This window comes from Triticum urartu, chromosome 7A (assembly GCF_056163025.1).
Source record: "Triticum urartu cultivar PI428250 chromosome 7A, HENAU_Tu73, whole genome shotgun sequence".
Classification (NCBI taxonomy): domain Eukaryota; kingdom Viridiplantae; phylum Streptophyta; class Magnoliopsida; order Poales; family Poaceae; genus Triticum; species Triticum urartu.
In genome coordinates, this window is record NC_141879.1 from 141,364,009 (window position 1) to 141,377,363 (window position 13,355).

The window sequence follows — 13,355 nt, forward strand, 5'->3', positions numbered from 1 at the left end:
CTTTTCAGCCTCCTAAAAGCCCATTGAGTTTTCATGCGAAAATAGGGCCGACGGTTTACTCGGCCAATTAGAGGCCCGAATCTACTAGTGGGCCAGTTTACATTTAGGCCTGTTAATGGACCGATTATGTAGTGATTTGCATGACGGCTCGATTATGTATTGTAATTTTAGGGTTTGGCCGGTTTACTGCGAAGACATGATATATATGCAGTAAAATAACTGCAGCATCGTGAATAAGAAAAAACCTAGACTATGGAATAAAGAAATTACGGCATATTACATCCACTGGGCATCAAAGTTCGCCACTATGATAATAAAGCACAAGTAGACAGCATATTACATACACTGGGCATCAAAGATCGCCACCAGTGCAAATAAACATGCCGACAAAATAATATACAAAACCGACAGCACTTCAATAGAGTTCAAGAAAGGTTAGCCCTGCTCGGGAGCTGCAGCGCAAGCAGCTGAGCAAGCTGATGAGACTGCGCTTGTTTGACACTTATATCCTCCTCACTCTGAAAGATAAACAAGCAGACAAATGACAGGTTTTGCACATATAAGTATCAGTGCTGACAATTCATCACATTTCTTACTGACGAATAAAGTGACATAGTTTAAAATAGCATTAACACAATATGGTATTGTTCAAGTTAAGACATGGCAGGAAATGACATTGTGAAGGAGTTGGCAGCTTCATGACACCACTGGATTACAGATCAAAAACTCATAAGTATCAATGGTTAGTGTGCTGTGAATTTATCCCATTTTAGATTGGCAAATAAAGAGACGGTTTAAATAATAGTAGAATGATATGACATTTTTCATAGTTAAGACATTGCAGAATATGACATTGTGCTGTAGTGGGTAGGTTCACCACACCACTGGATTATGGATCAAGAACACAAGCATACATGCAGTACAAAATAAGATCACTTGCTTTGTATAGTTTAATTTACATGGTATGAATAAGGAACTTGGTTGTACAACTGAAAAATTAAATTGAGAAGGACAAACTTTTGTTTATGAACTACATAATAAACTTTAAACATGCAATTTGATGCAAACACCAAAAATAAACAACTATTGCAGTCATGCCTAACGAAATATACACAACAAAGTTTGAAGGCTTAAGAAGGACAAACTTACATTATTGGTGAAGACAGGCTCTATAAAGCCCTTGTCCATGCTAATGGGGGGGGGGGCAGTTCAAGAAGTTTACCACAGAATCTTCTTCATAAGCATTGCCTTTATTCTACATTTTGTTAAGAGTAAATATAGATGTGATAATATAAGAAACAATGGAGAATATTTATGATAAGATGAAGAGTGATGCTACATAACATAACCAAGTAGCTATAAATGTAAGTACAACGATACATGCAAAATGTACAACCAAGAGCAATGCAGAACTAAACTTCTTCAGGACCATCGGTGTTATCCAACCTTATGGTAAGAGTAAATATAGATCGGATGTGTAGAAAATGGAGGGCAAAGGAAAATAAGCTGCAGAGTGATGGTACATGAACAACTACCTGTCAATGTAAGTACACTGATAAAGGACAGCAAGTACTTACAAGAACAATGCAAAGCTAAAAAAATTCATTGGCATTGGATATATTCTACACTAATGTAACCATTCATATAGATTACATAATTTGGAGTGAAAATTTGATAAGCAAGCTATCATGCATACTGCTGTCACATAATGAACCAGGTATGAATGCAAGTACAGTGATACATGACAACAGGTACTAACAAGAGCAAAGCAGCGGGCAGCATATTTGTGATATCCTGTCGTTCTTTTCAAACCGGAATTCTTCTTCGAGCTGATTTCCTGCAAAAAAGATCCGTAAGGCACATGCGGAAAAGTAGAAGTTCAAATTGTCATGTGATATCATAGACAATGCCTCATCCTGGGAACGAGTCCAGTGCATAACAAGGTTTTTCCCTTCAATGTCTTCTAAATTTAGCACAGGAGACTTCACCAAAAATTCGTTTATAGACTTGCCATCAAAGTGTGATTTCCTCAGGTAACACCGATACTGCTGCAATGCTTCCTTGAAAAGCACAAGCGAGCTTTGCTTGTCATGACTATCTAGATTGACTCTCGCCTACTTACAACAATGTAATATAAATCATTGATGTGTTCCATCAGCAGAAAATAGGAAAATAATCACCATGAATAACTTACACGTAAGTGGGATAGGAAGATGTGAAAATGGTGTTTGTCTTCACTATAATCTTCCCATGATGGGAATATATGCACATAGTCCCTAACAACATTGAAAGCATTGTATTTTAAACTGGGAATAACTAGAATGGGGTTCCAATCTGCAGGAATTGGCCGTCTCTGCAGTTAGGATAGGTCTTCGGCCGGTGGACTTGCTGTACTTTTTGCTGGAGTGGGTTTTTTCTGTGGTACGGTTGGTGCAATGGGAACTGAAATCGGCATACCTTTACCTGGAGTGCAGGTCCTGTGTGGTGGGGCTAGTGGTGTGGCCAGTGAAGTATGGGTACAGTCTGCTGGAGTCGGTCCTACGTTTTGTGTCATTCGTTGTACAACCAATATAAGTGGGGTGTTGTCTAATTTCTCCGGCACCACCACGTTTTTCAAGGACTTTGCTGGTGCTCCTTCAGGTTCGGCAATCACCCTCTTCCTTTTTGATGTCTGATGCACAAGAACAATATTTGAGTGGAAAAACATGGTACGATGACAGATGGAATATGTATTGATAATGGATGGGCATGGCATCTTGACATATATGATGAGTAAACTAAGAAGATGGCGGTGCAACAAAGTAGAAGAAATGCAATACAACATATGCAAGATACGCGCAATCAATAAAACCTTGCCAAATTAGAACAAACACCTTGATGGGTGAACAGGACAGGCCATTTGCTTTTGACTCCTCGAGGTTAGAATAATCATTAGGATCATATTCTGAACAAGAATCTACAGGTGGGGAGCGTATGAGTTTCATTGCATCTAGAATGGCACTCAATGCCTTGGTGCCAATTTTGTAAGTCGTTGCAGTGTTCCACAATATTCTTCTGATGCACGGATTCTGATATTCACTTTAATTACGTATAATATCTGAGAACCATGAAAACGTAAATAGTAGTGAGATTATCTTTGTAATGTAGAGGATATTCTAATATAGGGGCGCCCCTGTAAACCCTTGTGTGCTATCATTGGATTCTGATGAGAGAGATCATGTGTGTTGTAATATGGTGCATGCATCTATACCTATACTAATCCTAGACTCCCTAGAAATTCCCACGTTAATTAGTAATTAGGAGCCGTTAATCTGGTGGGACCGATTAATTATTGCGGTGTAGATCTGCTGATATAAGTTTTGGCTGAAAATTGGCTCAACCGTGAAAAAAACAATCGTCGCAAGGCCCACAAACTTTTCTCGGTTCCCACGTTAATTAGTAATTAGCAGCCGCTAATCTGGTGGGACCGATTAACTATTATGGTGTAGATCTCCCGATATAAGTTTTGGCTGAAAATTGGCTCAACCGTGAAAAAACAATCATCGCAAGGCCCACAAACTTTTCTCGGTAGTAAACATAGAAACCATGCATGACACGATCCTTATCCAATGTGTATTTCTCCCCTCAACCAATATCTATATACACCCCGATTACAGATCGTAGGTCACGAGCTCCCCTTCTCTTCATCTCAGAAAAAATACTCCCTTCTACTTACGCAGACACGCACGTCGCCGCCGCCGCATCGGTCCTGTTCACCTCGCTATGTACGGCGTCCCCTTCTCTTCATCTCGGAATAAATCCCCTTTTCCTCACACACGCCAGCGCTGCAGCAGCAGCTAGCACCCGCTCTCTACGTGCGGTCAGTCGACCAGGCCTATATGTTGCCAGTTCATAGGAGGTAGCACGGCAGCACCAGCCAGATTAAACAGCTGCTCTCACGGTCCGAGGAATCCTGTCGTGCTACTCCCGCCCAACTGTCCATGATTTACCCACACAAGTTCCAATTACAGCCATATTTTAGCAGGGGGAGGATCCATCTGGTCGGGCTTTCATATGTTTTGAATTTGTTTTTTACTGGTTGCCCTCCTTATATTCTCACAAGAGTTTAGATAGTCAAGGTGAAGATGCCAGATTCATACAACTCCATCGTACCCTTACCCTCAGGTTTCTCTTCTTCCAACCGAATCCCAAGTATGTGTTTCTACAACCTTGATGATGCATGGATGAAATTAGTAGATGGAAGAGAATGTGAGCTAAAATAATGTTGAGGTTCAACTTTGGTGAGAAACTGGGAACCACACTCATCATATTGTCACATCTATAGCCAATTGATTTCTTCATGTAATCTTACTGAGAATGGAGGAACCACATCGTGTATGTAAACTGTGTATCTAGCTAATATGGAGTGCCTATGCTAATAAGCTTCTGTGTCCGAGCACCTGCAAATTGCTATTCTGATCACATGGGGGCCCTATCATTGGGAAACACCAACTATAGTTTGTAGTTCAGGCAAAATTGAACAGTTAATACAAAAGCTTTACATCGTGCATGAAAATATGGCTGCTATCGCACTGCAATTGCTGCTGGACTTCAGCGCTATTCGCCCCTTAAACTGAATCGCATGATATACCACCAATTTCGCTAGAAGTAGCAATGCAATCATAGAAATTTAGATGTGTCATGACAAGTTCAACGTGTGTGATTTTAATATATAGTTAATACTAGAGTGAAAAGTTTAACATCACAGTTCCTAATATTTTGTGCACTACATCATATATAGAGCTTACAGCTTAAATCTTAGGTTTCAGTTTGCATGATGCATGCAACTGCAACGGTTAAGGACTCCCTATATATAGGATGTTAATCAGACCTCCATAGAGTGCACATCATCTACTGCCCAGTTACAAATTCTGATTGCTTGAAAGATCGCAGCCATCTCAGCCTGGTACAACACATTGGCTAGACTTTATTACCATGGTTGTAGGTTTGTAGCAGGAAATTAACTTTATCAGTTCATTGTTGGGACCTACAATGGTCCTTGAAACTGTAGTTCTTACATGTGTTTTTTGATGTCAGGGACAAGCACCTGTGTCCACTGTTGAAGATGGTTGCAAAGCTCGCGGGTGGACAACCATGCATATTGTGTTGGCAGCTTTGTTCACACAGAGATCAACATGCATGGTTGGCTCCCGGGGCAGCAAGAAGCAGCTGAGGCATTCCAGGAGATGGCCATGACTGGCTGGAGGCTTTAAGCTAGGAGGTTAGTCTAGGCAACACGAGTAAGATAAGTGGTCGTATCATGGAAATTGGTGTAGATATATGTGGTATGTGTTGCTTCGTTTTTTTATTAGGATAACTTACATCATTGTATTCCAAGAAAGTGGTCGGTATCATTATGTGTTACCTCCATATTTGTAAATCGCACCTTCTGGGACAGAGTTTAATCGCATCCTTCTCTCTGGCTATGTTTAATGGCATAGTTTAATGGCATATGTTGATCAGCATGTTTGAAGGATCTGTACGTGCATGTTCTACGTGCGCATGTGGCCGGACAAGCTGCTTGCTAGCTTCATGTTGGATCCGATTGGGAGGAATCATTGCTCGTGCCAGCTTGCATGGCTGCCGTTCAACGACCATGGTCCTGTTGCCATCAATCGTGTCTATATGCTCTCAGCAGATTGAAGCCAGATTCACTTCATGTACAAATATTTGAACACCCCATGGAGTTTGGGTCATTGCACAAGCACAACTATGCCCATCATGTAAGGTGAGCTTATGTAAATTAAACATTCTATCCGTCTGCAACATCATCGCTGGTCGAACTTCTTCCGTTCAGTGTCAAGTATGTCTCTGGTCAGTTGCTATCATTAGGCCCAAAATAATTGATAGAGTTTTTTAAGGTTCAGGAGACGCTAGAAATTATGTATTCTGTTGGTTAAATCAAGTATGGTGCTTACAGACTACATGACAATCAAGAATTGATCAGTGATTTGTACTCTCTTTTCCAGTTAATTCAACATGTACTAATCTTCAATGTTTTTGGTTCTTTTATAGGTGAATTTGTTTGTATTCCTTTAATTTGTTATAATCAAGTTTGACTTACTTTGCTTTAGTGTCTAATACAAAAACAGCGTGCGATATGCTCAATGCGATATGCCTTGTGAAGGATTCGTGGAAAGTGAATGTCAGAGTAAGGCCATGGGATGCCATCAACCTTAACATCAGTGGACTTATTAGCTTCCACATGATACTACTTGATGAAGAGGCCAGCTTATATTTAAATGCATACGATTTTTGAGTGAATATACTTAATTAATTTAAATAAGCACAAATACCATGGCTACTAATAGTTATGTCTCTTTGAATATATAGGGATCAGTAAGTTTTTTTTTGACTATTTACTGCAAGGCAACAGCCTCACAGTCCTTTATTAATAAAATGCAAGAAAGTTACAAGCTTTAGGATGTACAGAGTAAAGAAATGATACTTACAAGAAAAGGCTAAGAAAGGTTAGCTATCCAAGACAGAAGACTATCTCTATATTTACATTTAATCCTATGAGAAAGAAGAGAGATGTCATGAATGAAATTTCTTCTCCAAGCTCGGAATGTTGGTTGTTCATTTCTGAAAATCTTCCCATTCCTTTGTATCCAAATGTTCTAGGTAGCAGTGAATACAACCTCAGAGAAAAAAGGGAAGCCAAAATCCTTCCTAACTGCTTGTGCCATTTCATGTGTGGTTTGGTTCGGTTGAACTGTCCAAGAAATTCCAAGATAGTTCCAAACCTTTGGCTAAAGTTGCAAGCAAAGAAGAGATGATCCCGATCCTCATGTTGTGCAAGGTTGCATAGCACACATGTGCCATCCTGGATGATCCAATGTCGACGTTGCATCATATCCCTGGTATTCAGACGATCCATTAACAGAAGCCAACCGAAAACTTTTATTTTCAACGTGCATGCACATTTCCAAATCCACCGTAAAATTGGGTCAACCACTAGGTGTGAGAAGCAAGAATCATAATATATTTTTGATAGGAAGACTCCAGTCTTTGATGGCCATTTCCAAATATCCTTGCTCTCACCATCCAGATTGATCAAAGGCAGGAGGGCCTGTAATTGCGTGAGTTCCGAGAAGGCCTCTTGCGAAAGAGGCAAATGTACATGATCCAAGATATCAGGCTGCTCCATAAAGTCCTTGACTGTAACTGCATCATCCACAACAAATGATTGTAGCCGAGGGAAACAATCCTACAAGAGGACAACACGATTTCCCAGCTGCCAACGATCAAGCCAAAAAAGCACCGTGTCACCATCGAGAACTTGTGGAACAGCAAGTTTGCAGAACTTGGGATATAAACGCATGATTTCACGCTACCAAAATGAACCACAACTCTGTGTGCTTTGGGGCGGTGATGCTGCGTAATAAGTGTCCCAAATTAAAGACACCCAGGGCACATCCACCTTATTGAAGAACTTGAATAGATGCTTTAGAAGAAGAGCCTCATTTTGGATGGCCAAGTTAAGAACACCCAGACCCCCAACATCCTTAGGGCGATAGACTAAATCCCAAGCAGCCAGTGATTGACGTGGATTATCCGTGTTGCCTCTCCACAGACACTGTCTCATGATTCGTTCTAACTGCTGCAAGATGCCTTTTGGGAGTGATAATGTGCAGAAAAAATATATTGGCATGGAGCAGAACACCGACTGAAGAAGCTGTAGTCGGCTCCCTTGGTTTAGTAAGCATGATGATGCAGATAAACGGCGCTCAACACGGTCAACCAGAGGAAGTAGATCATAGATTGTAGGCCTAGAAGTTCCCATTGGCAGTCCTAGGTACGTGAAAGGCATCGTCCCAACATCACATCCAAGCAGAGAGGCCACTCTAGCTCCGTCCTCATTAGACATGTTTATAGGAATGAGAGAGGATTTACTGAAGTTAACCCTTAAACCAGTGGACTCAGCAAAAGTAGCCAGCATTTCCTTGAAGGGAATGAGTTGCTCATCGATCGCAGGCAGAACAATTAAAGTGTCATCGGCATATTGTACTATCGGATAATCATTGGAGTTAGTTGGGATTTGCAGAGATAGAATATTCCTGGAGCACATCTCATTGACAACAGATTGCAGTAAATCCACCGCAATCACAAAAAGCAACGGTGAGAGAGGATCCCCCTGACGCACGCCCGTTCTGCAGACAAAGTGCTTCCCTGGCACACCGTTGAGGAGCACAGAAGAAGACCCAGTAGATAGGATAGTATTGATCCAACCAGTCCATCGGGAATCAAAGCCCTTGCGTTGCATGATTCTGAGGATTAGTTCATGTTCAACTGTGTCAAAAGCTTTAGTGAAATCCAGCTTTAAGAGGACGATGGGGCGCTTCGAGGCCTTACATTGGTGTATATACTCAAAACACCATGCTAGGAAATCTTGGTGTAACGCCCTCGATGCGGCTCTATCTCCCACATGTCGAAGCACGACTTAGAGGCATAACCGCATTGAAAGCAATGTCGCAAGTGAGGTAATCTTCACACAACCCATGTAATACATAAGGGGAAGAGATACATAGTTGGCTTACAATCGCCACTTCACACAATTACATGAATAAAGCATTACATCAACCAGATACAATCAAGGTCCGACTATGGAACCAAAATAAAAGAAGACTACCCCAATGCTACAAAGATCCCCGATCGACCCCAACTGGGCTCCACTACTGATCAACTAGAACGAAACAACACAAAGGAAAAGATCTTCATCGATCTCCTCCTTGAGCTTGGTTGCGTCATCTGCACGGTTCAACGGCACCTGCAAGCTGGTTTTGGAAGTATTTGTGAGTCACGGGGACTCAGCAATCTCACACCCTCGCGATCAAGACTATTTAAGCTTATAGGTAAGTCAAGGTAAAATGTGGAGCTGCAGCAAGCGACTAACATATATGGGGCTAACCTGTTCGCAAAAGAGAGCGAGAAGAGAAGGCAAGGCACGAGCGAAGAACTATGATCAAGAAGTGATCCTATAACAACCTACGTCAAGCATTACTCCAACACCGAGTTCACTTCCTGGACTCCGTCGAGAAGAGACTATCACAGTTACACACGCGGTTGATGTATTTTAATTAAGGTCATCTTCAGGTTTTCTACAACCGGACATTAACAAATTCCCATCTGCCCATAACCGCGGGCACGGCTTTCGAAAGATCATATCCCTGCAGGGGTGTCCCAACTTAGCTCATCACAAGCTCTCACGGTCAATGAAGGATATTCCTTCTAGCGGGAAGACCTGATCAGACTCGGAATCCCGGTTACAAGACATTTCGACAATGGTAAAACAAGACCAACAAAGCCACCCAGATGTGCCGACAAATCCCGATAGGAGCTGCACATATCTCGTTCTCAGGGCACACCGGATGAGCAAGACATCGGGTGGGCCAGCCCAGAGTTGCCCCTGGTAGCTCCGGACATCACTCAGTTGGACCAACACTCAGAGGAGCACTGGCCCGGGGGGGGGGGTTAAAATAAAGATGACCCTCGGGATGCGCGACTCCCAAGGGAAAAAAGGCTAGGTGGCGAATGGTAAAACCAAGGTTGGGCCTTGCTGGAGTAGTTTTATTCAAGGCGAACTGTCAAGGGGTTCCCATTATAATCCAACCGCGTAAGGAACACAAAAACCGGGAACATAACACCGATATGACGGAAACTAGGGTGGCAAGAGTGGAACAAAACACCAGGCATAAGGCCGAGCCTTCCACCCTTTACCAAGTATATAGATGCATTAATTAGATAAGAGTTATTGTGATATCCCAACAAAAATATCCATGTTCCAACAAGGAACAAACTCCAATCTTCACCTGCAACTAACAACGCTATAAGAGGGGCTGAGCAAAGCAGTAACATAGCCAAACAACAGTTTGCTAGGACAAGGTGGGTTAGAGGCTTGGTTTAACAATATGGGAGGCATGATAAGCAAGTGGTAGGTATCGCAGCATAGGCATAGCAAAAGAGCGAGCAAATAGCAAGCAAAGATAGAAGTGATTTCGAGGGTATGGTCATCTTGCCTGAAATCCCGCAAGGAAGAAGAACGAGTCCATGAAGAAGACAAACGGACGTAGTCGAACGGGTCCTCACAAACGCGACGTTATCGGAACCAACCCGAAGAAGCAACACCGGAAAGAAGCACACACCATAGTAAATAACCACCACAAAGTCATGGCATGATGCACAACAAGTATGATGCATGTCCGGTTTAAAGAGGCATGGCATGGCAAAATGCACAAATAACCCTACGAATTAAGTGGAGCTCAACATGCAACTCCGTTGCATATTGACGAAACACCACATGACTTATTTAGTTCGATCTCGTTTATGTACTCAACAATATTAAATGTTGATTAACATGGCAAGAGGTGAAACATAATGAAACTATCTAACTAGGCAAGTTTAAATGAGGCCGGAACCACAAAACAACAAGTCCGGAAACTCCTCATGTGCATTTAGTAATTTAAGCTAACAACACTTTTAAACATTTTAATTGTTGTTATCAAGATGCGGATGACATGTGCAAGTTTTATGCAAAATTTATGAAAAAGTTGATAAGAGCATATTAAGAAGCATTTGTCATCATGGCGGAAATGAAAAGGGGTGCCACGGCAACGATAACGAAACGGTGCCACGACAACGTCCCGGTTTCCGGTAACTCGATTGAGATGCTGGTGCAAAAGGAAAAGTGACGGGGGAGTGTCATGCAAGGATGGTGGGGTGCTCCCGGATACCGGGTCCCCACGGGTTAGCGGCAAAAGAGGAGGACCGAGCAAGTGACAACTCGGACACGGTGCAGACAACGGGTGCATCTCGAACATCACACAACATGCATTCGTTCCACGGGTCATCGTCTCGGCGGTTATACCTTTCGGAGCGTGCATTATCGGAACGGATCAAGTTCGTAGCGGAAGTAGGCGTTGTCACGACGGTGGTGGTACAAGGTCGTCGTAGGAAGTAGTCGTACTCGCGATCTTGTCGGATCCACGGCGATGGTAGTGAAAACTTGGCGAATCCGAGTTCTTCAGAGGTCGTCATCGAACTTGGTCAAATACATGACGTGGGTAGACGTTCACTCGACGGCCTTCAGCGACGGTAGTTGTACACGGTTCGATGTGCTTGGCGTGTCATCATGTATACGTAGTGCTTCCGAAGAGGAACTTGGCGCGTCCCAAAATGAGCAAGGCAAAAGCCCTCGTTCAACGAAGCTCGAACTTGACGAAATCCACAAACAGGTCTTGGCGTATCCTGGTCTTGAAGAGGTCTCCGCAAAAAGAACTTGGCGAAAACCCCCAAAGGCGTTGCTCGTTCATTTGAAAGGGGAAAAACAGCGGCATCAGTGAGCATGGCAAGGATCGAGCGCCAATGACACCATGGGCGTGTAGCAAAGCAAAGGAGCTTTGGGGCTCCTGTCATAGCAGAGGCAAGAGCGGGGCACGAGGAGCAAGGCGAGCAGCAACAGAACTTGGCCGGTGCGGAGCAGAGCAGCAGCGAGGAGGAGAAAGGGAGCAGGGGCATGCCGGATATGGAGTGGCGCCTGGTCACCGGCGAGGTGGCCGTCCGGCCGATGAGATGAGCGTAGGGGGTCGGGTGCTGGTCGTGTTCATCGGCGAGAAGCAGGGCGTGGGAGGAGGAAGGCCATGGCGCGACTGCCGTTGATCCATGGCGAGGTAGAGGAGCCGGGGGAGGCGAAGGACGAAGCTGGTGGCTCTGCAACATTGCGGCACGGCGGCCAAACATCGCAGAAAACGAACGGGGAATCCAAGGGACTTGGGCTCCCGGCGAGCAGGACGAACGGGGAGGAGGAGATCTCGCCGCAGGTCTAGCGGAGCTGCTCGAGGAGTGGACGAGGAGGAATCGGGGAAGTGCGTAGGGGAGAGGGGCAGCGCCAGGCAAGGGAGACGAGCGCGGGGTCGGGAAGACTGGTGGCGGCGCTCGAGGAAGATAGGATCAGGAGGAGAGGGAGGTTGGCTGGGCCTCAGGCCATCTAGGGTTAGCGCTGGTTAGGCTGCGAGAAGCCTTGGGCCAAATGGGCCGCAGGAGGCCCAAGTGGCCAGGCTGGGCTCTCTCTCTCCCTCTTCTAAAATACTTCTTTAATTCCTAATTTAACAAATAAACCGAGAAATAAGAAATGTAGAGAGAGATAGGAGAAGAATTTTGTGCAGGGCGCCAATTTTTCTTAGACTCGTAAAAAGGAGCTTGATCCAAGAAAAATACATTTGGCACCGTTTGGAAGGATTGCATTCGAACACATTTGAATGTGATTCAAATGAGTTTGAATTAGGAAAACATTTTTGGAGAGTCCAAAAATGTTCGGAATTTTTGTGGAGAACGGGAAAACGGTGAAAGAAATTATTGGCAAAGTTTGGGGACCAAACTTGAAGTATAAAATACATGGAATTATTCTGCAAGTGTGTTCATGGGTGATTCCAAAAATGGATTATTTAATATAGCTCCCTAATAACGGGAGGGTATGTTATAAAGAGAATCACCATGTGAATTCCCTCGGGTTAAATGGACCGAAGATCCATGCAATTCATTTAGTTGATTTAAGAAAAGAAATGACATGATGGCATGATGACATGATGCAATGCACATGATGCAATGATGAATGCAAAGAACCAAACAAATCACACGACGAAACCCGGAAACCCTGGAAGGCATCTGAAGCTCCGACCTTGGGGCATCACAACACTCCACCACTACGAGAGGATCTCGTCCCGAGATCTAGAATGGCACTGGAGGGAAAACGGAAGAGAAAAAGAAGAGGTAAAACTAAGTTGCTTCTTTGACAAACGAGTGAAACCAAAGAACCTTGAAAAGGTTAAGCCATTTCGGGAAGAGAATACAATGGAGATGAACGAAGTAGGAAACACTCTGTTAGAAAAGAGGAACAAGGAACATTATGAGAACCTTGTAGGTTGAAAGTCATAAGAATAAAGGTTGCAATGAACAAGAAGCACATGCGAACACTCCGGTTGAAAGAAGAAGCACACGGAACGATAGAGATCAAATACGACAACACTCCAGTTGGAAATGGAAGGGATTTAACATGATCTTGACAAGATGAGAGGATACTTGAAAAGAGGACGCGACACTCTAGTTAAATGGATGAGCACGAAAAGAACATGATCTTTGATGAAACAAGATGATGGTTGAAGAAAGCAAAATCACAATGCCTCCGGAATGAAAGAATAGAAGTTGGATCATTGGAACAAAAGAACGAAGAAGAAAACAACATCTTCTACCTCCGATGAGCTTGAAAAGCATCCTTAGGAGTAGGGTCGAACGGAATTGTTGGAAAAACCTCCAACGAA